Source organism: Macrobrachium rosenbergii, chromosome 47 (genome assembly GCF_040412425.1).
Source record: "Macrobrachium rosenbergii isolate ZJJX-2024 chromosome 47, ASM4041242v1, whole genome shotgun sequence".
NCBI classification, from domain to species: domain Eukaryota; kingdom Metazoa; phylum Arthropoda; class Malacostraca; order Decapoda; family Palaemonidae; genus Macrobrachium; species Macrobrachium rosenbergii.
This window is the reverse complement of record NC_089787.1, coordinates 5,626,296-5,654,188: the sequence shown is the minus strand read 5'-3', so window position 1 is coordinate 5,654,188 and position 27,893 is coordinate 5,626,296. Positions and strand designations below refer to the sequence as shown.

Below are 27,893 nucleotides of genomic sequence, written 5' to 3'. Positions count from 1 at the left end.
AATGGGTACTAACCACCTGGCCCCACTGCGTGTGCCGTAAGTTTTTTAATTTCTGTCAGTCCCTTCGGAGAATACAGCTATATATGTATCTGACAGGTAAGTCTCATGAACAAACAAACAATTACTACTTACCCTAAAGCTTTATTTACTACTAGTTTTTTATATTTACATAATTTACAATCATCCAGGTTGTTAACTTCAAATTCCTAGAAAAAACACTGTACAGATATACCTACCTAAACAGAACTGGGCTCCTAAATGCTAAATCCAGTCTATATGATTGCTGTCTTTCCATTTTGTTTTGTTGTATATGGCAAATACTGTGAAGCACTTTATGAGGTCCAGCACACAAATATTGGAATAAATGAATGCTGTACAGAAACCAACAAAAAGGTTTTTGCCATCAAGCACTAGTATTGCAGCTAGTTAATCTGCTAGGGTGGCACTCACAGACCACACATTATTTACGCACCGAAGGTAGGTGAGAACAACATTACCTGCTGGCAAGCAGCTCTGACCAGAGAGATACCTTGCCTCTAGTACCAATAATTGGAGATGATTCTAGTCTTAAAAAACAGCCACTAAAGGAATGAAAGTATCAAGAGAACTCCTATGGAGAACAAGGAGAGAACCTTCTTGTTAGGGGAGGAGCTGCTGAGGAGGAACATCCATCGTAAAGTTCCAGAATTCTCAATGCCAGAGATACCAAACTCTGAGTGGCTGGATCCAAAGTTTAACTAGAAAGGAATATCTTTTAGGATCTCGAACCACAGAGCTAGCAAGTCTGGGTGTTACTTGCCATGGACACATGGGAAGTCCTAGATTTTTCCAAGAAAAGAAGAAATCAACCTGCTGTTGATTATTTACTAAAAGGCCAAGTGGTGATAAAGATACATGAGGTTCAGATTGCCTTCCAGGAAAGAAACCTTTCTCCAAGCTTAAACTGAAGCAAGCATGCAGAAGAAAGAGCCCCAGAGCTACCTGTTGTGCTGAACGGTAGCCAGATGTAAGCTTGGAACCTGGAAATCTCACACAACTTTTTTGCCATACACGTGTTTAGGGACCAATATCCCTGTGACCTGTCTGATAGTAGAGCTGGTGTCAAAAGGTATCTGAACATCAGCCTTAACATGAGACTCACCAATCTGAGCAATGCCCAGGTGTGCATCCTACCCCTCATGAAAGCATTTCTGGAGTAAAGAACCTAGTGGCACTCCCATGTAGAGTTCCCGTCATCTTGCCATAGTCTCAATCCCCTGAGAACACAACTTCTTGAGACTTTAAGTTAGGAAAGGTGATGCTGTCCTCAGAAATGCCACCACAAAGACAACAGGGGAACTAAAGAATGGTGTCATCACCAAGCGAGTTGTCTCTCATAAAACAGGAACTTGTGCGCAACCTCCCAAGTTTGCTGATGCAAGAATCCTACAGAAAGGACTTTCGTTGCTGTCATAAACCAGCAACCCAGGTGCTCACTCTCTAGTTGGGAAAGAGGATAAAAATCTTGAAGTTCATCAACATTAAACTCAAGAAAGAAGGTTGTCCTATGGCCAAAACTACAAGAAGTTTGCCAGGACAAACCAATACCGCAATACATCCAGTATACCTCAAGAAAGAGTGTAAATTGGCATCAATATAGACTCTATTGGATCTTGGGGGAAGACAACTTCAAGTCCTGAATGAAAGCCCTTTCTCCCAGAAAGTAAAGTTGAGGCATTTCTGAGATGACCAATGTACATGTAACTGAAAAATACCCATCCATTTAGTACCTTGAAAAAGAGAAGTAGCTCTCCTTTGGCTTCTAGCGCCAATCTTCGGCATTCCCCACACCCCTACAGTGAAGTCCTATTGTGAGTAGAGAATAACGTGAGGAAATGGACCGGAAAAGAGTAAGCGATGTCTGGAACTCAAAAGAGACCAGAACTCTCTTACGACTGGCAGCTGCATGGAAAGAATGCCGCCCACGCATTCCCCTTTCTCTTCTTCCCCTTACCACTTCTCCCAGAATGGTTGAGTGACTAAAGGTGAGGCAAACTCCAAATTCTGAAGAAATCTGGGCTGTATCACTGTCCCAAGAAGAAAGCCATTTAAACATGAAACTCAGCACAGTGCCTTATAAAGCCTGTAGAGGACACTGCTTGCTTAAAGGGCAGTGCTGTTAGTCAACTGCCAAACCTGCTGCAGCTTTTGCTTCTTCAAAGGCCCAGCTGCACGGCCAGGTTGAGCTAGCCCATCTCTGAGAGCCCCAAAAAGTGCCAGAGGCCAAAAGGCTGACCATAGAAAGACTGATTTGGGAACTGAACAAGCAACACAAACAAACAGCACAAACCCTTCCATGTGATCCCGAAAGATCGCTGGGGAAGAATCAAAGTGTTTTCCTATCACCCTGGTCCACTGACCAAGGAAAGATAGGGAGAACACCCCTGGACTATTGGCACATCTAACCTGACCCATAGGATGGGCAATGAATGCCAATGGTCTGTGCAAACAAGCTGTGTAAAATCCTCTATGTGCTATTCCAAAGGATTGCAGTGAGAAGGTTTGAAGTACCTGTTACTCAAGTCATATGACCATACAAAAGCAGGGAGAACATTCCAAACTCATTGCAGCCCATAAAAACTGATTTGTAGAACACAAAAATGGTATTTTCGTGATAAAATTAAGTTTCATATATACTTACCAAGTTATTACACAGCTATACTTTTCTACTCGTGCCAGCTTGCCTTCTAAAAAATGTATTTTTATAATAAAATGAGGTTTGTACATACTTACCTGATAATTATATATATATTGTAGTCTCTGACGTCACGGCAGAAAGTGAAAATCAGCGGCAGCGCTGTGAATGGTCGTGATACCCCTCCCACAGCCTCTACAGGTGAGTGGGGAACCATAACCCCAAACTCTTCATATGTTTATGCCATGCACCCTGAGAGGGGAGGAGGGTGGGCTTTGATTATATAATTACCAGGTAAGTATATAAAACCTCATTTTATTATAAAAATACATTTTTGTACATATAACACCACGAAGTAATTATATATATAATGATTAACAACCTTGATGGAGGTGGGCCATGGCAGCTAATATGAAAGAATCTGAACAATTGTGAAAATAAAAACACAATGATGGTTCCCTTACCTGTTGAGGTAGCTGATTTGATGGATACTGCCTCTTAATCTGCTGTCTCAACACCAACTAGGTATATAGACCTGAGGGTTGAGAATGCTAGAGGGGCTACATGCCAGTCGGGCTCACGTGGACTATGCATGATAACCAACCAAATAAATGCCCCTCCCACAGGCGCAGTACACGAAAACACAAAGGGTGTCACCAACACATACTTTAAAAATATTACCCAATATGTAAGACTGTTGGGTACTCCTAGTCTAATGTACCCCAGACATCCCAGAAAACAACAACGCTAACCTTAAGCAAGAAAGCATCACAAAGAAGGATCGACTTCCTTTATTCCCTTACCCAACACCGTGCCAGTCACCACAAAGCGGTCCCAGCGTTTTGCATCCATCATATATTGCTAACCTCTCTCAAATAATAGAGAGCGCTGAACACTGACCTACATTTCAAAAATGTAGCTTGAATAATTGAATCTAGGAAAGATTCACTCCTATATGCCAAAGAGGTTGGACCGCTCTCACCTCATGTGCTAACTTTAGAAATTTGAGCTGCACATCTTCTACCTGGTTATGAGCTTCTACAATCCAGGTCTCTCATAAAGAAGGAAGAGCATTCTTGAAGAGGCCTACTAGGATCCCTCACAGAACACCAAAGATTAGGAGAGAGGACCTCTCACTGTAGTCCTTTCGAAATATACTTGCAATGCTCTTACTGGGCATAAAAGTATTTCTTCTTCATCTGGTCCACCAAATCCAAGAGACCAGGGATCGAAAAGGATCTCGGCCAAGGCTTGAAGCAGTGTCTCATTCTTTGCCAAGCTCAACAATGAGAACAGACTGCCTTACCTAGAAAGAGCAGTTCTCTTATCTGGGGCGTGTGACTCACTGACTCTCCTTGCTGTAGCCAAAGCTACCAAGAAGATTGTCTTCCTGCGTGGGTCTCTGAAAGAGCAAGCGATAATGGCTCAAACTTACTGCCACAAAAGCCATTTCAAGACCACATCTAAATTCAGAAACCAATCTCTCTGGAAATTCTTGGATGCTTCAAACGATCTGATAAGATCTGACAAAGTCCTTATCATTTAGAGGAAATATCGAGCCCTTATGCCTAAACACTGTCGAAAGCATTGCTCTAGCCCTTGATCGAAGGCAGACAGCTTCCTATCCACACTCAGATACAGGAGGAAGTCTGCGATCTCTTCTAAAGTGGTCTTAGAAGATGATGTGCCAGTCTTCCTACACCCTCTCTGAAGACCCCGGCCTTGGCTTGATAAACTGCTGTGGAGGACTGTCTGCGAGCTCTAAAGCGATGGCTCTAGAGACCTTCCTCCAACCTCTAGCTCACGAGGCAACGTTCAGTGGTCTGAGCGCCCAGTTGGCTGAAGAAACAGATGGAGGCCTCAAGTGAAATCTTGAAGTGAGGCTGTCTGAGTAGATCTACTCGATTGGTAAAAGCACCGGAAGTCTGAGAAGACTTATCAAGTCCAGGAACCATTCCCTTGCTGGCAAAACGAAGCAACCAGTGTCGTGCGTCAGCGTGGGACTTAACATTTTTGTTAGAACTGCTCTCAACATCTTGAGCGGAGGAAGAGGCGTAAAGGTCCAGACCTGACCAGTCCATCGCAGCATTGCATCACGAAGACTGCCCCTCGTCGGCACTGGAGGCAATAAAGAGGCAGTTGAGTTGTCTTCTTAATTGGTAAACAGATCTATGGGACGACCCCATGATTCCACAGTTGGAGGCAAGCTTCTTGATTTGGGTCACTCATTGAGAGTGCTTGAAAGCTCCTGCTTAGCTCGTCTGCCCTCACATTGAGCTTCCCTGGAATGAACCTTGTCATCAACGTCGTTTGGTTCGTTTTCGCCCATAACAGAAGATCTCTCGCTACCAGGTATAGCGAGAACGAGTGGGTCCCTCCTTGCTTTTTTATGTATGCGAGAGCTGTTGTATTGTCTGATTGGACAATCACTGCCTGGTTCCTTACCACCTTCGAAAATTCTAAAGAAGGGCTAAATGAATGGCTTTTAATTCCTTCAGATTGATGTGCCGCAGGGTTGTTCTCCCTTCCATCGGCCTGCTGTTTCCAACTTGCCTAACGTGGCTCCCCATCCTAGATCTGAAGCGTCTGCACACAAGATGAGGTTGGGGTTCTTTGGGAACAATGAAATTCCTTCCCTGAAGTTTCACTGGAGAGTTCCACCAACTGAGGGTCTGCCTTTATCTCCTCTGAGATTTGGCTCAAACAGGTCAGGCTCTTCTTCCTGTCCCAGACTTCTCTTAAAAAGAACTGAAGGACCTTAGATGTAGTCTCCCCAAACTCTGGCAGTTCTGCGGGAAGACAACTTCCCAGAAGGCTCATCACTCGTTGGCCGAGCACTGGGTCTTCTTCAAATCTCGCACTTTCAACAGGCACGTCTACCTCTCCACCGACAGAGAAGCCACAGAAAAACTACTGAGTCATCTGAACTCCCCAAATAGACTAATTCTTGAGATGGTACCAGATGTGACTTCTATGAATTGCAGTAGTCCCAGTTCTTGGTTAGATGAGAGAGTCTTTTCCAAATCCTTCACACACCTTTTCTTCATCTTCGCACGCAGGCCAATCTGTCTAAATAAAAACTGTTCTGATCCCCAACAGATGTACTTTGCCACTGATGACAAAATATGGTGAATGCCTGGGAGCGTCAGAGAAAGCCAGCACATTGCCCTGAACTGAAACACTTCGCCTTTGAACACAAAGCGAAGGAACTTCCTCGAAGCAGGATGGATCGGGATGTGGAAATACGCATCCTGGAGGTCGATGGATACCATCCAATCTCCTGGAAGAAGGGATGACAGCATTGATTAGTGGTTTCATCACAAACTTTGTCTTCTTGACAAACAGGTTCAAGCGCTCACGTCTGGGAACTGGCCTCCAGCCTCCTGACGCCTTTGGTACTACAAAGAGACGATTATGCTCCTGGGAGAAAGGGAGAACTTTCTCTGTGCTTCTTTCTCTAGCAAAGCTGACACCTCTTTCTCTAGAGCACAACATTTCTCTGAGTCTGGGAATAGCCATTAAGACCACTGGTTCCCTGGACAAGAGTCCTTCAAGAATGGAACTGAATAGCCTTCCTTTAAAACCGAGACTGTCCAAGGTTCTGCTCCCCTTTCTTCCCAGACTGTCCAGAAAGCTGACAGTTTGGCTCCTACTGGTGAATGAAGGGAGGCGCTCTCACTTCTTGTCGGAGGGTTTGATCGCTTTGGGTACAAAGCGACCTCTCCCTCTCGATCTGAGAAGCGATTCAGCAGGGCTCTTCACGAAGGGCGACGGTTATCCGTTGACGTTTGTCGGGCGAGCAACTGTTGAAGGCAGTTTGGAAGCTATTAGTGGACTGTACCAGCAAAGTCTTGAGTTGACTTCTGTTGAAGAGTCAGAAAGCGATCTCAGATACTATTTCCCTCAGGAAAGATGTTTCCTATCTAAGACCCAAACAACAAAGCTGACTTCTGGACCGAGAGACTCCTTTAGTGGTGAAAAGAACACCATAGTTCACGTTTCTTGAGAATTCCCATCGTAATCACAAGAAGAGAGTTCCGCCGCATCTCTAATGCTCCTGTCGATGCAAGCTAACACATCGGACGGGGAAGCGAACTGATCGTCTGAAGGGGGCGCAAGCTTTTGTAGTTTCCTCCCAAAGAGCTCAACCGACCAATCGAGGAAACTTATAACTTCAAAATCTTAAAAGCATTCTTGCAGAAGAGTGATCAAATTCCGATGTGAAAAAGATACTTTTGGCTGAATTAGAGCCGACCTCCTGGCGAATCACCAGCTAGAGAAATCCTTGGGAGGAGGCAGCTACTCTAGAAAGATTCTCCAGTCTCGTACCAACCACCCTGGCGAATGACAATTTGAAGAAAATAAACAGTGCGCCACTTGTTCCCTCTTCTCTCTGCAAGCCACTCCTCCATTTTCTTTAATCCTTTCTTGGCCGAAATAGAAAAACTAATTTGGTAGCCAGCGAAGTGTCTGTCTATTATCACAGGCGTATTGAGTTGGAGAAAGCTGGAATGCTGAAAAGATCAGAAAATTCTCCAGAAAATACTGATGCAGTTGCTTATGGCTCGATAAAGGCTTCTCTTTCTCTGGTTGTACCTCCGCCTCCGATCGAAACAACATCGCAACAGAAATCGGAGAAGAACCAAGGATCTAGATGGAGGAAGATTCGTTTTCGAGAGAATGCAGCACAGGATAGCTCGTAGGAAGCGCATTCGATGAAAAATCCTTTGAAATCAGAAGCAACTTGCAGTTAAATTCACGGAAGGATCACTTTTTCATAAAGTCGAAGTACTATCAAGCTTCCTATTCATTTCCGCCAAAACAAATCTTGAGGCAAGGCGGAAGAAGGAGAATCTTGGAGCTGAGCGAAGAACGCGGTGACCTTGGTGTTGGAGAGAGTCACCAGGGAAAGCAATTTTGGCGCTTGGCGCATGGCGCCAGGAGGATAAATGTCGTGGCGTATGGTGCGATGAGCCAGAAGAAGCGAGGATGGCGCATGGCGCGTGGCGCTAGATGCAGCAATCACGCCAGAAGCTTAGCAACAACAGGCAGAACAACACCACACTCTTCTTATGGCGTCTCGCGCTTCAACATCACCTCTTGTCTCCCGAATGACCGGAATCGCTGTTCGGGCTCCTCCCAAAAACTACGAAGGAGGTTGATCTTAGCGCCACTCTTTTCGGGAACTGCAAAAGGAGATACCAGCCTAGACCTCTTGAATGGTCTCGAGACATCTTTCTGGCGCCAACCTCTCTTAGCGGGCCTCACTCATTCACTCAGACATACACCTTGATGTACCTTTCTGGCTATGCATCCTGGGAAGCAACAACAGGACTGCTTGAGGGGCCAGCACTACTCCAGGCAGGTCCTCACCTCCTTGGGCTTTCGACTTGCTCTCCCTGGTGCTGGGGAGTTTGACAGAGGTCCAGGCCTAGGAGAATGAGTGGGCCAGACAGCCAGCTCCTCCACTGCACACTATCACGAACCTGCACTTACTTACTGCAAAGACTTACTCATCCGCTCCATGCGGCAAACATCACACTAAAGCGGCGCGTCTGATGCGTCTTGGAGCCCAGCCGCGATGCTCGGGTTGGGAATATGGGGTCAGGATAGGAGATTTGTTAGAAGAATATCAGGGTTAATGTGAAAAGAATAAATCCTGACTATCACGGGAGGATAAAGAGGTAGTCCTAGCTGAAGCTTTTCTAGCTCTCTCTTTTGAAGCCTTCTCTCAGATAAGCATTTAAAATCTTCCATTCTTCCCTGACGAAATCCTTACATTCTTCACGGAGTTAACGATACCGAACAAACCTGTCCTCTACACCCGAACACACAGATGAGGTCAATGGTAATTTCCTAATCTGGTTTTGCGGCCCTTGCTACAAAACCTATACCGAGGACCAGTGTCCGACATAATCGCTAAATAAGGAAGGCGGGGATGAAAAAAGCTAAGCACAAACAATGTCTGCCAAAAGATTCATCAAACAATTGTACATCACCAACAATGTCCAACGAAAGAATCAGCAATAATTCTCTGCTAAGCTGCACCGGTCTTACCGGTACCACACGGCAGAAACATATGAAGAGTTTGGGTTATGGTTCCTCTCACTCACCTGTAGAGGGCAGTGGGAAGGGTATCACGTGACCATTCATTAGCGCTGTCGCGATTTTCAATTTTCTGCCGTGGCGTCAGAGACTACAGCTATATATATAATTACCAGGTAAGTTATATGTACAAAATTTGAAGTTTATGGTAGCGATTCATTTGTTTTCTAGTGTAGGTAACTACCCCACCTTCTGTCAGGAAACAATAGGTACAACAAAATAGAGACAATCACTTCTCTCGTGTTGAATGTCCATTAGAGGGGAGGAGGGAAGGCTCTGATCTTGTAATTACTTGGTAAGTATATATGAAACAATTTTATCATGACAATACCATTTTCATATAAGTAACTTACCAAGTAATTACAGAGTTGTATCCCACAATGATAGGTGGTGGAATAAATGGGCATATTCTGTTCCAAAAACATTCAGTTATGAAGATGAATTTGCAACATAAAAATCTGTTAGCACTGATAAAATGCTTGTTGTATCCTTACCTGGTAAGAGAGCTACAGCAGGTGATTACAGTACAGTACTGTACAGTATTGCCTTTGGTCAGTGCTCATTTTGACCTGTAGCGATTTAGCGGTATAGCCGTGAGAAGTTGCTACTTTGGGGGGAGGGGCTTTGGAGTGAAGGAGTTTTCCGAACACCCATGAAACATCAGAGAAAAAACTGCCCTTGCCCTGGGCACAGTACCAAAATATAAAAGACCCAAATAAAATTGATAAAAGACCAAATAAAGTTGATAAAAGACCAAATAAAGTTGTTACCTACACCGACAACAATAAAAATTAAAAACCATCCTACCACTACCACAGATTGATGGGCACTCCAGGTACAAGTACGCCCCAGGATCCCCCAAAAAAACTCAACACCCAAAGATCAAGGTGAAGAAGTTGCAGATAGGAAGGGGTGCTTCCTATGATTCTTCCCACAAAACACTGCGCCAGCCGCTGATAACAGACCTAAGGTACTGCAATTTTCAAACGTTGTTTCTATTTCCCTCAAATAGTGTGAGGCAAAAATGGAGTTGCATTTCCAGTATGCTGACTGGAGGATGGCCGAGAGCAACATATGCCTAAAAGCAAAAGAAGTGGTGACAGCCCTGATTTCATGTGCTCTCACCTTAAAGGTAGGCAGGACGTCTTCTTGTATTTGCGCTAGGGCGCCAAACACTGGCATTCTGCATGGGAATGCTCAGGCCAATGATGAACCAGGCTGCGCCACATACTGCAACCTAGTTGCGGGTTGAGTGAAGGATCTCTAGCACGCTTTAAAGAAATGGGAATGGTCTCTCTACCATGGCTTCTCTTCAAGGAACGAGATTTTCCCAGAAAGTGCAAAAAACATCTCTTATCCGGACTGGAGAGATCAGAGTCAGATGATAACTGGTGAGCACTAACAGTGACGCCTTTCCAACGGCTGTCAGAACCTGAACCATCGAATTGGTTGAGGGGGAAACTACCCATGGGCCAACCCTGCTGACCTCCCTTGGCCCTCCGGTATGTCCACTCCCAGGTACAGGGGAGTGTGACAGTGACCTTCGTCTGGCACTGACACTGGCACTGGCACTTGCTTAATACTATGCACTTCGCTCACATGGACCTTAAGCGATTCACCTAATTTAGACACAGTATTGACCACAAGATCAAATTTGTGGTCAAACTTACACTCAAGGCTGGCGACGGCATCGGCTTTGGAAGTACAGTGATTCCTCGGGGTACGAATGATTCGTTATTCGTGTTTTCGTTATACGAAGTAAAATTTTCGAAAAATTCTGTTTCATATGCGAGCTACAAATTCTATTTACGAGCTGTTTTGTGCAATCTCACGCGTGGCCGGCTGGGATTGTGGGGGGGGAGAGACGGGATCCCCTTGGGCCTGGATTATGGGGGGAGGGCCATGTGGATGCAGGGACAGATGGATACATAGTGGGAAGGCAATAAAACAATTGGGATAATGGTTCTCTTTTTTAAAATGTCAAAGTAGGTTTGGAAAAGTCCTTAATCTACCACATTTACATCGTGACCCTGACACAAACTCGTTGATCCGCACTAGTCTAAATTGTACCTTAAGTTCATGTTTGTGCTTGTGGTTAAGACTTTGCTTAACTTTATCGCATCATATTCTTGCAATTTTTGCAAAGTGTCCTGCCCAACTATAAAAAGTTATTTTAGAAGACAATGGATTGCCGCTCAAAGCCATACTTGTAATGGACAACTCACCTGCCCATCCGAAGGACATGAAAGATCGCGGGCTGTTGGACGGACAGTTTGACTTCATCGACGTTGTGCTCCTCCCTCCCAATAACACCCCCATACTCCAGCCCATGGATCAGCAGGTCATATCCAACTTTAAAAAACTCTACACTAAGGCTCTGTTTCAAAGATGCTTCGAGGTTGCCGAAGCTACGAACCTGACCCTTAAGGAGTTTTGGAAGGAGCATTTTGATATCATCAGCTGCTTAAAGCTCATTAATAAAGCATGGCAGGTGTCACAAAAAGAATGCTCAATTTTGCAAAGGGAAAACTATGGCCTGACTGCGTTCTTGAACATGACTTTGAAGGTTTCGTCCATGAGGACCAAACTGTAGAGGAGATCGTGTCATTTGGCAAAATCATGGGGCTAGAGGCAGACCATGAAGACATAAACGAACTGATTGACGTACACGACTAGGAGTTGACAGTGGCTGAATTGAAAGAGATTCTCAAAGAAACAAAGAGATGTGAGTTAGAGGAACTTTCTTCATCCGAGGATGAGGTGCTGACTTCGCCAATGTCATCCACAGAAATCAGGAAGTGGTGTGAAATGTGGGAAAATATAAAGAAATCAGTAGAAACAAACAATCCAAGACACTCAGAAGCAGAATGTGGTGCCAGTTTGTTTGATAATATGGGGATGAGTTATTTATACAGAGTACTAAAAAATCGCAAAAGGCAAGTGTCACTCGATAAGTATTTTACTGTAACAAAAAGAAGCGATTCGGGCGAATCAAGTTTAAGTGAAAGCAAACAGGCAAAACATAGTGAAAAAGAAAAATAAACTGAGCCCAGTCCCAGTGGCACATCTGGGAAGTCAGTGGGAAGTGCACCCAGGTCTCCCACCCGATAACCCACCGCCATCCCCTCCCTCACCTCTCTACTGCCTCACTAGCGCTGTCCCGAACACTCGCTCAAGGTAAGATTCTCTTTCAATTTTTTATTGTTACTGTATTGCATTTGACTGTTTTTATATTGTATCATTGTGAAATTTATTCTTTTTTTTTTATGTGAATTGTTACTGCTTTTACATACATACAGTACAGTAATGTTTTTACTGTCTCTTCTCCTTCCCTTCTTAACTAAATGCTACCTCCCTTATCTCAAGTCAGCTGTGCATCACCGCGGTGACATAATTTCGTTCATCTTTTATCTTAAAACTTTATTGTGAAATGTTTTATTATTTTATTTATTTTGTTGAATATGGTTATCATAAACGATAGACTGTATTGTGCATGTGCTTAAAATAACTGTATTAAAGTGGGTACAAAGGGTTGATATGGGGGAAATTCTTGGGTGTGGGACGAATTAATTGAATTCCCGTTATTCCTTATAGGAGTATTCGGACTGATATACGAACATTTTGATACACAAATTGGAGTTTGGAACGAATTAAATTCGTATACTGAGGAGCTACTGTATAGGAGCTAGGAACAGGAGTTGATGGTAAAATATCAGGAGGACTAAGGATGGGGGATAATGCAAGGGCAAGAGAAGAAGGAATATTATAGTCCATAACTTGAATATTAGTGATAGGTTCTAAGCTCTGAGCCCTACCTTCGGCTCTAGCAGCCACCTTCCTCTCCCTATCCCTATCCAATTTATCCAAATGAGACCTCAAAACTTTCCATTTCTTCTCATCCCATCCATTGCATTCAGCACAAGTAAGATCTTTCTAACACTCTTGTCATCTACATTTTGCACAGATCGTATGACTACTGTAGGTCACTTTTGTCATCCAGGTCTTGCAACCCTCCCTACAATATCTATATCTAATACTTGATGAACTAGAATCAAATATAATGAATCACAAACTGCAGTAACCCTAACTAAACTGAGCTGAAAAGCTACCAAAACAATCAGTACATCACCAAATTCTTGGAAAAAGCAATGAAAAATCTTCAAACCAAACCGCCCAAACATTTGATATTCCGTCGAACGTCAGCAGAAAAGAAGTGATTTCCTGTTTTGTTATACCTATTGTTCCCTGATAGAGGGCTGGGTAGTTACCTACACTAAAAAACAAATGAATCGCTACCGCAAACTTCAAATTTTTTGCTGCTGCATGAGTAGAAAAGCATAGTTGTATAATTACTTATAAGAAAATGAGGACCAAACTAGTTGCATGAAGGGTCAATGCACTACTTCTCTCAGAGACAGAAAGAGAATTCAACTCAAAGAAACCTCAAAAGCTTAGAGAGAGACAACACAAAAAATCCTTGAGTCTAGGGGAATGGCACTTAGTGACAGCCGTGCCTGTGAAATCAATCGCCCGTGGCGATCGAGACTCCCTGCCCTATCCCAAAAGTAAAGGCGCACAGAAAGAAGCTTTAGAAGCTTTCTAACACGGGGCATACAGCACCCACTCTAAACTAGCACCTGTAGTCAGAGTGGAGGTGATTCCTTGCAAGAAAGTTCATTTGACTGATGGGTTTACAAATTGCAAAAACACAGTGTACAACCAAAAGGAAATAGGAAAAATTGCATTTTTTTAAAGGAAATTGTATTTTTCCTAACTATACAAACCTAAGGTCCTTTACATTAAGAATTACTTACAGCTCAGCTGGAAACGGTTGTTGAACTTTCAAACAAGGTGGTTAGACAGTTAATTACCGTCCGTTAGGCGGGAGTCCCACCTGCCCAGATGTAAACATTCCAATTTGCATTTCAGCCCAAGTGTCAGATTGAGGGGTGGCACAAGGTGGGCATGAAAATGTAATGTAAAGGACCTCAGGTTTGCAGAGTGAGGAAAAATACAATTTACTTTAAAAAATCTTGATCTGTTCCTACATGATACACAAATCATCGGTCCTTTACATTAGGAAGACTCACTGGTTGGAGGGAGGAATCTGAGTGAATCTCTAGAACTAACTGGAGTTCGCCACACCTGGGGTTCCCTTCCTGGTCGACAGAGCGAGGAAAGGAAACCTGCCTCTGAAAATTGATTGGGTTGTAGGAAACGCGAGATCAATTGTCAGACTTCTGGGCCTTTTCGTATGAATGAGGAAGATGTCATTTCATACAAAATAGGCTAGGATGAACCTGAAAAGTCAGCGACAGTAAGGCAAATACCAGTATCAGGTTCATCTTATTGTCACAATCTTCTTCCTCCCCTTGCTAGAGGAAGGAGCAGGTTTGCTTCTATAGTCCTGAAAGGAAATAGAACAGAAGCTCGAAGGATAGGCTTACCTGCATTGACTGCCACATCCAGTATATATTGGCTCGGATCCACTCTCTGCCAGCAGGAAGAGAGCCAGATGAAGAGAAGAAGAAGAGGTCAGTCACTCCCAGACTCATACTCACATCCACAACCACACATCTTAGGCAAGATGCAACCCTGTCCTGCTAGAGGAGCCAGGTAAGCTACACAACTTGTTGAGCAGCTACCACAGGTCCCGAGGAAAAGGTGTCCAAGGACTTGTGGGCAACGTCCCGAAGGTAGAAAGAAGTGGATGTGGTCTGTTGAGACCACACCCCTGCTTTCAATACCTGAGGAACTGACAGGTTCTTCCGGAATGCAAGGGTCAGACCAATGCTCCGGACTTCATGAGCTCTCGGACGGAAGATACAGGTGTTGTCTTTTCCAGCACCAGAGTACGCTCTCTTAATCGTCTCATGAAGCCAGAAAGAAATTGTGTTCTTGGACACCTCTTTCTTGGTCGAGCCAGTGCTAACAAAGAGTCGTCAACACTCAGGCTGGAGATGGCAAGTTCTCTTCAGATAGTGCCGCAGCACTCTAACAGGACACAGTAGCATCTCGTCTGGGTCATAATCTACAAAGTCCTCTAGGGAGGGGATTGTGAAGGACTCAAACCTAGTATCAGGGATTGATGGGTTCTGAGTCTCCGCTATGAAGTCTGGGACGAAACTGAGCGTAAGTGATCCCCATCCCCTCGAGTGTTTAACATCAAAAGAAAGTCCGTGAAGTTCTCCCACTCTCTTCACCGATGCCAGAGCAAGCAGGAAGATGGTCTTGAAGGTCAGATCCCTGTCTGACAACCCTTGTAAAGGCTCGTACGGTGCACAACTCAGGCTCCTTAGAATGAGTCACATCCCACGCAGGGGGCCTGAGGTCCCTGGGTGGGCAAGACCTTTCGAAGTTTCTCATCAGTGGAGAAATCTCAGAAGAGGAGATATCTACTCCTTTTAGCCATAAGACTAGGCTGAGTGCGGCCCTGTATCCTTTTACAGCTGAAACGGAGAGAAGCTTCTCTCGGTGAAAAAAGATGAGGACGTCTGCGACATGCTGAACAGTAACTCTGACCGGAGAGAGACCCCGTCTATGACACCAACAACAGATGACAACCCACTTTCCCTGGTATACCGCTGCAGAGGACTGCCTGAGGTGTCCAGCCATCTCCGTTGCTGTGCGGTGTGAAAAGCCTCTCGCTCGTGAGATGCTGGATAACCGCCAGCCGTGAAGACACAGGGACTGCACTGCCTGGTGGTACCACTCTACATGGGGCACCCCCACCGAAACCTTGGGTTCCTTTTTCAGACCCAAGAAGGATTCGAGGCGCGAAGAACAATCCACAGACAAGGCCGTGGTCCCTTCCCCAAGTTTGTTGAGCTGACAAATCAGCGCAATGACCTCTGCAAAAGTCCTCTGTATCTAGGGGGTGTCCGTGTCCTGGGGGAGAGGACCCTCGAGTCCTTTCAGGGTGCGGTCCTCCCGATCTACTCTCCCGGCAGGAGGGAGAACCTCAGCAGACTCCTTGGATCCTTCCTGCACTACGCGAGCGTACAATCTAGTCGATCGGAGAACTGAGCCAGGAACATATGCCTTTGTAGTCCAACTCTGGGGAGAGGACTTTCCAGAGTTCCTCTTATCCAACTTGCACCTCCCAGGGAAACCCCAGGAGGTTGAGGGGACAGGTGAGGAGGATCGGGCACCTCTGCCAACCAGGAGAGAGCCTTCACCTCTGTGAAGCGCTATCCTGAGGAGAGCATAGCAGCTCATGCAAGCCGAGCCGAGCACTTGACTCGACCAAGCCAGGCCAATCGGGGACTGGATGGAGTCAAACGCACAGCTGGCTGGCGAGAACATGCACTATCCTCTTGACGGGCCCCAGTCTTTAAGGCCAGAACCTTGCAAGAAGACTGTACAGGGGACCCCCTCTCTGTCTGTTCAGATGCTCAAACCCAAGAGACCAAAGCACCAGCCTGGGAACCTGTCTTGGCACCAGAAGAAGTGCCAGCAGGCAGAGCCGAGACACCTGCTTGTCTTGGCTCTTTTTCTCGTCCCGTGCCCGAACTGGTACGGTGAGCTGACTCTCCGACACCGGTTCAGAATACCCGAGTCTCCTTAGAGACCTGGGTACTTGGAGCACCTCGCAGACGAGTGTCCGACACAGTGCCCTCCTTTGAAGAGGACTTCTTAGGGCTGGCAACGTGTGCAAACCGAGGTCTGCACGCCCGCGGCTCCTGAAACGCTAGACCCAGGGGTGAGTGATTTGGTTCCCTGACCTGAAGGTTGGAAAGAGCTGATGAGAGACCCCACTGCTTCCCCTGTGGAGGGAGACAGCCCCTTAGAAGTTGCAGGACGGGAGTTCTTGGGTTGGGGGGGGAGAGACAGCCTTCTTCTTCTACCTCTTTGACCGACAAACCTTGGAAGAAGAAGGGGAGGAAGTAGCAGATGACAAGGACGAAGACGATGAAGACGAAGATGACGACACCTTCTGAGACCTCTTCTTCGACTTCTTCTTCATCTTCTTCTTCAGGATAGCAGTCAAGTCCCCCATCCAGGAGGGAACAGCAGATGTCACAGGAGCAGCTGGGGTGGCCAGGGTAGCAGGAGCGACCTGGGCAACAGGAACATCGTCTACAGGAGCGGAGACAGGGGCAGCCAGGGCAGCCCAGGAGCAGCGGCTGGGGTGACTGGGATAGCTGGGGCAGGTGAAGCAGCCAGGACAGCCCAGGAGCCAGCAAAGCCAGGAACAGCAGGAGCAGGAACCATAAAATGGAGCATGGTGGTCACCATCAAGGGTCCAGCCTGGGACAGCTGGGTCACGATGAAGCCTGGAGGTAGAGGCACTGCATGCTGGGATGCCGGTACAGCAGTCACCTGGGTTACCGGTGTCTTGGCAAAGGCTGTCATCGTCACAGTGATGGTGGTAGAAGTGGCGGTAGCATGGGTTACCACAGGAGTAGCCACCAGGTGCGACAAGAGACCCTGCAATGATGGCGTGTCAGACAGACCCAAGGAACGCCAGGCTGTTCCTAAGTCAGTCGCCTGCTTGGCATGGAGAGTAACTGCCATGCTGGAAGAAAAAGTCGGGTTAGTGGAGGGAGCTGCCTCTCACCCAGGGGGAAATGTTTCCCTCCTCAGGGTGAGGAGAGACCCTCAAGAAGAGGTATTTCTGATCATCCCCCTTCCGTCATTCCACACCCGATGAAGCGAGCGAAGAAGACGAAGGGGAGTCCTCTCCTGAAGGAGAGGCAGCCAGAAGGGGAAGTTTGCTGGGAGAGAGAAACGAGGATGAGGGGTTAGCTAGCCACCAAGGGAGTCATCTGGGGCATATAACCCTCAGACGACACCTTGGAAGGCTTCCTCCGGTACTGTTTCCTCCCTTCAAACTTCGCCCACTGCTCAGCCAATCAGAAGCAACACTCAATACAGGTAGAGCTTTGAGTACAAACACGCCCCCTACAAGACGAGCAAAGGGCATGTGGATCAGCACTAACATTCGAACGGAAACTACTACACTTCTTTCCACTAACCCCAGGAAACACACTGGGGGAAGGAGGGCTTACAAGACTTACTTTTGTGAGCTTGCATACTTCAAACACACAAATAAGCAAATACATGAGGAAAAAGAAAGATCCCACTGGGAAAAACAGCTCAACGATGGTCAGGGCAGAGAGGGAAGAACACGTCTGCACTACACGACAGCCGAAAGTAAATTGGAGTGTTTCAACAGCCATTTCCAGCTGCGCCGTAAGTAATTCCTAATGTAAAGGACCAATGGTTTGTATATCGTGTAGGAACAATTCACATTTAACAAAAAAAAAATTTTGAATGGCAAAAGTCAGGCAGAGAGTTTTCAAAGACATCTGAACTCAACAGCGACAGAAAGCAAAGTGGAGTGTAGTCCAACACATTGGCAAGGCTTCCCCTCACCTGTCAGTTGTTTACTACCTTGTCAATAAGTTTGAATGGCTGTTCCACCTTGTGTTCACATAACTAAATCTAGTCAATGTAAAGAACTTCAGGTTTGTATTTGTGTAGAAACAAATGACGGATCATTTTAATGTCTCCTCAAAGAGCCTCTGCAACTCGTGGGTGTCCAAGTCCTGGGGAATGAGACCCTCCAGTTCCCAGTCCTCTCAAGTTGCTCCCTCTGCAGGCGAGGGACACTCGCCAGAGCCCCCTGGCAATCTCTCTAACACCTGGGCATATGACCTGTCCAGTCTGAGGACCAACCCAGGTATGTAACCACAGTGAAGACATCTGCAAGGGTCATGGAGAGAGGTCCTGTTCATGAGAATGTGGTCAGGGGTTGTCCCTTGAGTGTGCTTCAGTCTTCTGAAAAGCAGGGGCTTCTACAAGAAGGGAAGACTTAGTGAGGGATGTCCTCTTGCTGGCCTGGGTGACTTGCCAGGGCAGGCCAAGTCACTTTCCTTGGACCCCTGAGCATCTCTCTCTGAAGAATGGGAAGGGGGTGAAAGAACAACTTCATGCTCTCATTTTACCTTCTCTTGCTGAGCCATGCTGGCAGATGGGACCAGATCTGTTGACCGGGAACCCTTGCCAGCCCAGGCAGGGGTAGGGGTACTACTGGGGCCAGTACCAGTACACTGAGGCCTGGAGAACCCCAGGTAGCAGTTGCACCCTTGCACTCGACAACAAGTGTGGTGGTACACAAGGTACTGCTAGCCAGGACCCCGTCAGTCCTATCTGCAGCAGAGGACTGACCACTGGAAGCTCGAAGAGACTTCCTGCAGGGAGACGTAGCAGACTTTTTCCTATGTTTACTAGCTTAGGAAGAAGAAACAAAGGAGGTGATAGCACTTGATGATGAAGACAAAGATGACAACTTCCTTCACCACTCTCTTGATTCCTTCTTCTTCCTGAGCACAGCAGAGGTCAGTGCCGAAGACAGCATGTGGAGGAGGACCTCCTCCAGAGACGTGGTCAAAGGGAACACCTGAGGGCACATCACCCATAAGATGTGGCGAAAAACCGAGAAGGTGGCGGAGGTCTGAGAGCCAGTGGAGACTGTGATCATCAAAATCATCATGGTCACAGAATGACCCTTCATTGCCTTCAGATGATTGACAAAGGATGAAACACTTAGCTCACCTGAGATGACCTGGGAGGGCCACAGCTCCCTGAGCCTTTCTTCCTCCAATGCACCTGAAACAAAAGTTAAGTTGGGCGAGAGCTCTTCCCTTCGTTCCAATTACGAGTGTCTTACAGAGAAAAAGTCTCCCTCAGAATGAAGAAAGGCTCTAGGTGAGAAACTAGGCTGGACGTCCTCCCCCTTTGATGGCTCTCTACCAAGTGTTCAGTAGGAGTTGGTGAGTGGGAAACTATTTCCTTGGGAGTAACAACGGGTGGGAGTTTGCATGTGGAAGGGTTAGGAGACATACCCAGAGGCCAAAAGTGAGCCAGTAAGAGGACAACAAGTGAGGGACACTCCCCCACACACCCCCAATCTCCACCTCTTAACCACCTAATTAACTATCTTGTTACCAAGTGCCCAGTTTGTGAAAGATATCCCAATATAAAAGGCGAAGGTTTGTGTTAACACAAAAACAAATTGTGGATTAATTTATATGGATACACAGATTTCCTTGGTGAATGCTAGTGTGATTCATGATGCATGATAACTGAAGTGGGATATTCAAGATGAGTGAGCATGATGGCACATGGAATTGGACAAGAACATATCACAGTTTGGGAGGGAGAAGTTGACAACAAACATTGGGGATATAAATGCAGTGCATGATTTTGCTGTTCTGGTGGTGTGCTAATGGCTTTTTTTATTTTATTGGGACTGATTTTTTACAAAAAATGGTTTATCTTTGGATATGGCAAATGAATAGTTGAAAGGGACTACAATGGTTGCAAAGATACAGAATGAGAACATGTGCAACCAATTTTGTTGGTTTGTCAAGCATAGGAATACATGAGGATGAATTGCAATTAGAAAGATAGCACTGAAACTGGTGCTGCAATTTCCAAGTGGCAGTGTATGTTAAAAGAATTTAGGGAGATTAAGAGATTTGCTGATAGACTTAAAGTTTGAGGATTGGTGTACTTGCACGTAAATGGATGGGTTAAGAGTAATATGTGTCAGTACTTTATGTAAATGGTTAAACTGGAATGTATAAAACTGTTCATGATAGGTATGGACACATGGGAAAGTTCAAAATGTGGAAATGTATAAAGGACAGAATGTATACATCATATTTGTATGGGTGTCACCACTGTGTAAGAGGCTTGTACAAAAGCAAAACATGGACCCATCTCCAGTCTGAAGATCAGACCAAGCATGTGCAGTGTGAACAGAATGCTCAGACACATCCACTGGTCATCTCAAAGGATCATTCATGGAATAATCTGGAACAGTCCTCTTGTCCAAGTGAGTAGGTGCAGGAGCACCAGCCTTGCCAGAGGATCGACGATCATGCACTGGTGACCTAAAGCCCCTGCTCTCAACTGAGAAGGGAGAAAAATCATGTGAAGCCTCATGGGACTTCTTGCTGGAGTACCTAGACTTCTCTTTTTTCTTTGTCCTGCATGGGGGAGGAGAAGTCAAGGATGACAAGGTGGATGATGACAAGATGGGCTATCAGATATAATTAAAGTCTACCAAATCTTACGCAAGTACTTCCAAAATGTTTTCATGTCTGGAATGTCAACCACATACACAAGAGGGCAAGGCTGCTATTAGGAACAAAGCCCAACTGGGGGGTGTGTACCAGACCTGCAGCAGTAAGTCACCCTCCAGAGAAAGTAGATGGCATGACTCCTTCACCACACAAGTACTAACACCCCCAGTCAAGGGAAAGCACTACCAGGAGAATGGAAAATGGAGAATGGAGAGAGGAAGAAAGCAGAAGGATTCTGGTGTGTTCCCCCTAAGAGGCCAAAAAAGCTTCTTGTCTTTCTTCCTCCTCCTACCAAACTTCTCTCACTGAGGAAAAGCCTAGCCAACACACCCCTTGCAGGGTGCATGCCTTTCCCCCACATAAAGAAGATTACCTGTGGGAGTCAGCCGTAACAGGAGATATGAAGCACCATAAAGACGCTCATTCCCCTTGCAACAGTGTTGTTCATGTTTTTTTCTCCACTGCACAGGAAAAGTAATACAGCATTAACCAAAACAAAAGTACAGTAAATGAAAATAATCCAGCTACTCATCAACATTCAACGACATTGTAAAGAGATGTCCGCTCTTCATAGCAGCTCAAGAAAAAGAGGCTAGTAATGTAAGGCGAGTGAGTGAGTGGTATTCGCCACTAACCCCCATAACTACCAGTTTAAGACCTTGTTATCTAGCTCCACAACCACTCCAACTCGCGCTGAGAATACTCCTAAACAAAATGCAGTGTTTTGTATTTCCAAAGAGACAAACTGCAGTTCCCCACTGTCTCCTTCATAAGGCCATTGCTGGACATGGGAGGTCTTATAGGTTAGCCATGCATTTCTATGGGAAATAAATATCAAATTCACAACATCATGTTAAAAAATACTTTAAATTTCAAACTGATTATACCCCTTCGCAACTATGTACTGTTAGCCTACAACCGTGTAATGAAAATAGCCTAAGCCAATAAACCATGAGGTAATTTCACCTAAACCTAAATGAATGCTACATTCTGTGGGTCATAGGCTACCTAGGCTAGTCATACAAATATCTCAAGTGGCATATTGTCCATTAATAATATTTTGCTATAATACTATCATGATAAATATTCAAATTCAATACACTGTTACCATCATTTTGCTACTTGCAGTATTATTATACTACTGTATTTTTCAATAACATTTTCCCTCACAGTTTGAGACATTATACTTTTATGCAAAATCTCTGGAAATTTCATTAACAGAAATGTGACTAGTTGATGTTTCATAATTCATCTTACTTTTTTTTACACTATAATGCCATCTTCTATGATTGCTGTTCTTCCTATATATACCAACAGCACAATACTATTTGATGCAACTGGTGATGTCGCTGTCCAACAGCACAAGTGCGGTGTTGCATGATTTCTTCTTGAACATTCTTTTTTTCTAGGCATTAAACTGTCCGTTAATTTGTGTTATGTAGAAATGTCCTGACAATGTAAATTCGTTTTAATCCATAGTTACTCTTTAGTCAAGGTTTTGAACTTTTGTTACTATTCTTAAACCCACAGAGCAAGGACACAACATAACCCAGGCTATCTAGTCACAAATGAGTTCTATAACAGTTTACCACAACACACTTCATTATAGTTCTGGTGAAATATGCTTAATTCTGGTGATTTCTGATGCAGTCCTGACAAACTCGTTATTAAATTCCATCATAAATACTTGGTTAATCCAGTATAGCCTAACCCCCACGTTTACTGAAGAAGGGTAACCTCAGGGAGAACCAATTCCTTTATATACAGTAAGGCCAGCTTAAGTTAGGTAGGACACTTTGTCCTGTGTGGTTAGGCAGGTAAAACTTTACTTTAGTTGCAGCGACCTGATTCCCGCCAGTCGTCGACCAGCCCAGGTTACCGCCTTTTTGGGGGGTCCAAGGGAGGCAAAAGTTCCCCCAGGCCAGGTCAGGGCATGTCTTCTCCCAAAGTTAGGTTAGGTAGGTAAGATTGGGTTAGATCAGGACCTGGCATTATAGGAAAGGCTATGGCTATTTATGTATGAGGAACCTGTCCTGGGAATCAGGCTGCGCAACTAACGTCAAGTTTTACCGTTAGGTTATTGTGTATCCCTGACTTCCACTCATTCCAGTTGTTCCCCAGAACCAAAGACTCCATTCTCCCTGTGGGGGTCCCCTTTACCATAAGATAGAGGCTAGGCAAGCCCTTGCAGGGGGTCTTCAGGCTCAGTGAAAATGAATCTCAAAAAGTAGCCTGTCAGGAAAACCATACTTCATCGGTTATGGAATGAAGGCGAGTGTGTTACAATGACCAGAGGTTCTAAACCTAAAATGAAGGGCTACAAAAGGCCGGACGCTGACGGACACTGATGGTCCTTATTCAAGTGTCGCCACGGGACCTAAACTAGCCAACGTAGCCTACCCTAGCGAACTCTCCAGTCAGTTGTTAAAGAAAATCACAACATGGATAACAACATTTGGAAAAGAATGGTGTAAAAACATAACAGCCACAATGTTTTACCTTATTAGCAAATAGAAGTTCATTTCCTAGAACAAGAATAAGCTACCGTAGACGATACTGGACGAGACACTAACAGGCGACGCCAGCTGTATAACAGCAGTACTCTAACCCAATTACAGCCTATAATGGCCTAAATTGACTCTTCAGATGTCCTTAAATACTATATATACGAATATTTACTCATTAACGGCTTACCGAAAGAGTCCAGGAATCTGCGTTGTTACTGACAACTCAGGTTAGGTTAAGTCAACATTGGAGGTTTTCCCTTTACAACGGCAACTCATAATTTCTTCTTCTTCATAATTCTCGTTTCGGAACTTTCTTTCATTTCTATTTTTACTGAAATGTTAAATGAATTCTCTGTTTTCTGCAAGCTTTCCATATTAAACAGAAGTAATCTAGATAACTGTATTCCGTTCTTGATGTCTGTTTTTGTTACGAAGGGTCAAGCAATTTGTTTTTACTTTAAATGTTTTTTTGTAAGTCAGTCAGCTTAGCCTAGCCTATTCCACCGTCTAATTCCTCCTCAAATCTCCTGTAATTCCTTTTCTTATCTCTCTTGAATAATTCAGAGTTAATTTCATCTATTTTTCCGTCCATATCACTTTCCATTCTCTTCCAACCCTAATTATACAGCATATCATTCCTCGTCATATGCTCTGAGCTCCTGCCCATTATTCTAACCATTTTAGACATTTTTATTTCTCTTCCTGATTTTATATTCTTTGTGATCTCTTTATCTCGTCTTCACTTTTATCAAGTTGCTGACTCCATACAGCATTACTGGCAACTTGATAAGGCTTTTCTCACTCAGTATATTTCTTTGTAAGAAAACTACTTCAGCTGTGAATGCCGCGCCACTTCTCTGTTAAAGCAGTAAAATATCTTGCGTTTCATTACTTATATTTCTTTCAGATTGTGTTTTATATTCAAGTTAGTATACAACTTTTGTCTTAACTTATTTACAATCTGATTTTACATTTCCTGCAAATACTTTGTAATTATCTTTAATATCTTTGGTTAACACCCGAAAATGGATTTCTATGAGAATCAATTCGTCTAAAATCTCTATACTTTAGGCTTAGTTCTTTTTAATTATCTAAGATGTTATCAGTATCTGTATACCTCTCTTTTACGCAAACAGTTACATTAATTATCCTAGTGCATCATTTTCTTGAACTTGTTTTGTTTCTAAGCAAGTCCTCTATCCATTCATGGTTTTTATTCATTCTTACTTTTTTCTGGAACGATGAACTTTCTTAAACGCCCCTTTTTGGTTTTCTGTAAAAGAAAACTATTGAGGTGGCTATTTGTCTGTCCGTCCACACTTTTTCTGTCCGCCCTTAGGTCTTAAAAACTACTGAGGCTAGAGGGCTGCAAATTGGTATGTTGATCATCCACCCTCCAGTCATCAAACATACCAAATAGCAGCCCTCTAGCCTCAGTAGTTTTTATTTTGTTTAAGATTAAAGTTAGCCATGATCGTGAATCTGGCACCGCTATATGTGCCAACAACACAAGCCACACCGGACCGTGGCTGAAAGCTTCATGGGCAGTGGCTGAGAGTTTCATGGGCCGTGGCTGAGAGTTTCATACAGCATTATATACTGTACAGAAGACTTGATTGCGCCGAAAAAAACTTCGGCGCATTTTTTACTTGTTTCATTTGAACCAACGGTAAATATCTGCAGCCAAAATCACTGAATCTAATCGTGATGGGTGGAACTGAGATTCTTCAATGAAAATTTATGCGTAATTATTTTCAACTTTCTTATTTTTCATTCATGAGGCATTCAGGCAAGATTAATGCTAGGATGACGTGCCTGGATGCCCATCACGATGATACCGCATAGGAAAGTATGTGAGATGTTGCATCTAATTTCCACTATTACGGTACATCAACCATTCAGAAGCAAAACAGACGCTTCTGTGATACCAACTGTAGATGCTTACTGTCAACCTGAGAAAAGTCTGAATGCCTTTCTTTTCTTAGGATTTTCTGTACTTCAGCCTATTAATACAAATATATCATCCTTGACTCTTCATCCTCTTTTGACCAGTTTCTCATATTTTCAATATTCTTTTATGATTGATACCTATGCGATCCTTTATTTGTTTTTGTTTTTTTTAGGATACATATCCTTAGTACGATATGTCTCCTGGTGCTAGTCGCTCAGAGTCATTACCCACACACTGACAAGAGGAGTGCATAAGGCAGTGTCCTGAAGGCGACTCTTTATTATATATATAACTAAAAAAAAAACATGAAGTAAAGTGTAAATATTTCTACCTGGTAATGGACAGCAATAGAGGTGTTAAAGCCAAAACAAGGAACATGATAAAGGTCATAATTAGCTGATGAAAAGAAAGACACTCAAAACATGGAGATAAAACAGAACGCACAATATTAGTGTTAAAAAGAGACGTTGCAAAGCTGAGTATCAAAACTAGAAATAAATGGTAAGGGAATGGAAATAGCAAAGACAGTGAGGAACTTGGAATTACTAATACATACATGCAAACAGGATATAAATAATCAATGCTTTGGAAATTAGACTATATGAACTAAATATGAATACATTAGAAATGCTTAAACATGATTATGCTATCACAAGACTCTTTGAGGTCTCTTAATTGCCTCCCCAACATATTTACTGTAGTTCAGAAGTTGTCTGGTTAAATTCCCTGTAGGGAAGCAGTGCCGTCAGTGCACCCCAAGTGATGCACTGTAAGCATTACTAGAGGGTTTTGCAGCGTCCATTCAGCTCCTAGCTGCACCCTCACCTTTTATCTATTGACATTACCTCCATTCTCGCTTCCTTTCTTCACTCTTGCTGTTCAAGCTCTGTAACTATTACTTCTTAGTGCGACCGGAGAGATTTTCCCAGCTCAGCCTTTAGACCCCTGTTCTTCATTTCCTTTATCTTCTGAAAATTTTTGTCTTGCTTTCCAACCACTCCAACTCTCCCTTTTCAGTGTCTTAGGAGAAAATCATATCTGGTTTTAATGAATAAGCAGCCACAATAACAGTTGGAATGGGTCAGTCTGCCTTTTAAAGCAAAAACACAATGTGAAATGTACTAGCGGATCCGGGGGGTGGGGATGGCGTGCCCCCCTGGGAAGATTTAGCCCCCATAAATGAGATATATAAAAATGGAAAATATAAAAAAATCTATCATAGAAATAATAATAAAATTAATAGGCCTTCTGAAGATTTAGATAATAATAACATAAATGAGAAATATAAAAATGGGGAAAAATCTATTATAGAAATAATAGTGCCATTTTAAAATATATTAAATTAAAAATACTTTGAACCAGGATGGCGCTTATATTTATATATATATATATATATATATATATATATATATATATATATATATATATATATATATATATATATATATATATATATATATATATATATATATATATATATATATATATATATATATATATATATATATATATAAAATATATATATGTGTGTGTGTGTGTGTGTGTGTGTGTGTGTGTGTGTGGTTTTCCCCCATGAAATTTTTCTGGATCCGCTAGTGGTGAAATGTACAGTATTCCGGCTTATACAACCTAGCTAAAGCAGTTAAGAAGAAATTAAAGACTTATCTGCTCAAAGGCTACTGAACCAGAGAGAGAAGTTACTGAAGAAAAAATTACCATCAGCCAGGTATATGAGGGTCTTTGTGAACTATCGGACAGACAGTATGGGTTTCCATATAAACTATCTAAAGAATACTTAGGGTCCACCAGATGGTCCAAATGAGGCCCGATAGGAAAAGCCTTCATAGATGAACAAGGATAGCGAAGCTGATGATGATGATGATGATGATGACGATGATGATGATGATGATGATTATAGTTACTTCATATAGTCCTTAAGTCTATAAGAAACTTAGAAGGGGTTAAGAGAGGCGACAGACCGCATGTAGGTCTTCGGCAAGAAGGGCCTTATGCAAGATCACCTTTAAAGCCACAAAGGCCCCTTAACATCTCGGCTCGTCACTTTATTTAGGCTTACTTCTGCAGGCACCGAATTCAAACGGAAAATATCGAAGAAAAACTTATTTATGATGATGGGGATTCGATTCAACGCAAACTAGAATAGGATGAGGTTGCAGTAATGATATATAAAAAAGGGTGAAGAAATCGAAAATTTGAGAGATCTTTGTAGCCTAGTCTGAAAAGTATATGTATAGTGTTAATGATACGAGAAAAGTCTCTAGTAACAGTAATAATATTATTGATAATATCTTAAGCTCACCAGACGCTTTGAAGGATGTCTGCCCTTGTGAAGAAACTAACTTTTCTTAAATGCGAACAAACGACGGACAGAAGAGCAACTGATAGACGGTGTCGTCTCTGACGCCCTTTGCGGAATCCGAAAACTTTTCCTGACTTCATCGACAATTGTTATCGAGCAGTTCAAGCGAAGCCTTCCAAGTTTCGCCACATTTCCGAAGTCATAAAGAAAGTTTGCAAAATGGACTCAGAAAGGGACTGAA

The 27,893-nt window shown here is 43.8% G+C and overlaps 1 protein-coding gene across 2 annotated transcripts in view; it reads right to left on the bottom strand.

Moving 5' to 3' along the window:
• Window positions 1-23,657, bottom strand: part of LOC136830540 (gastrula zinc finger protein XlCGF57.1-like) — a 67,422-nt gene extending 43,765 nt beyond the window's left edge. Inside the window, exon 1 of one of the 2 annotated variants that reach the window (XM_067090054.1) lies at window positions 23,569-23,657. The gene's annotated coding sequence lies outside the window, so the exon portion shown is untranslated. The remainder of the gene's footprint in view (window positions 1-23,568) is intronic. The other variant, XM_067090055.1, reaches the window with a different exon arrangement.
• Between the last annotated feature and the right edge of the window lie 4,236 nt (window positions 23,658-27,893).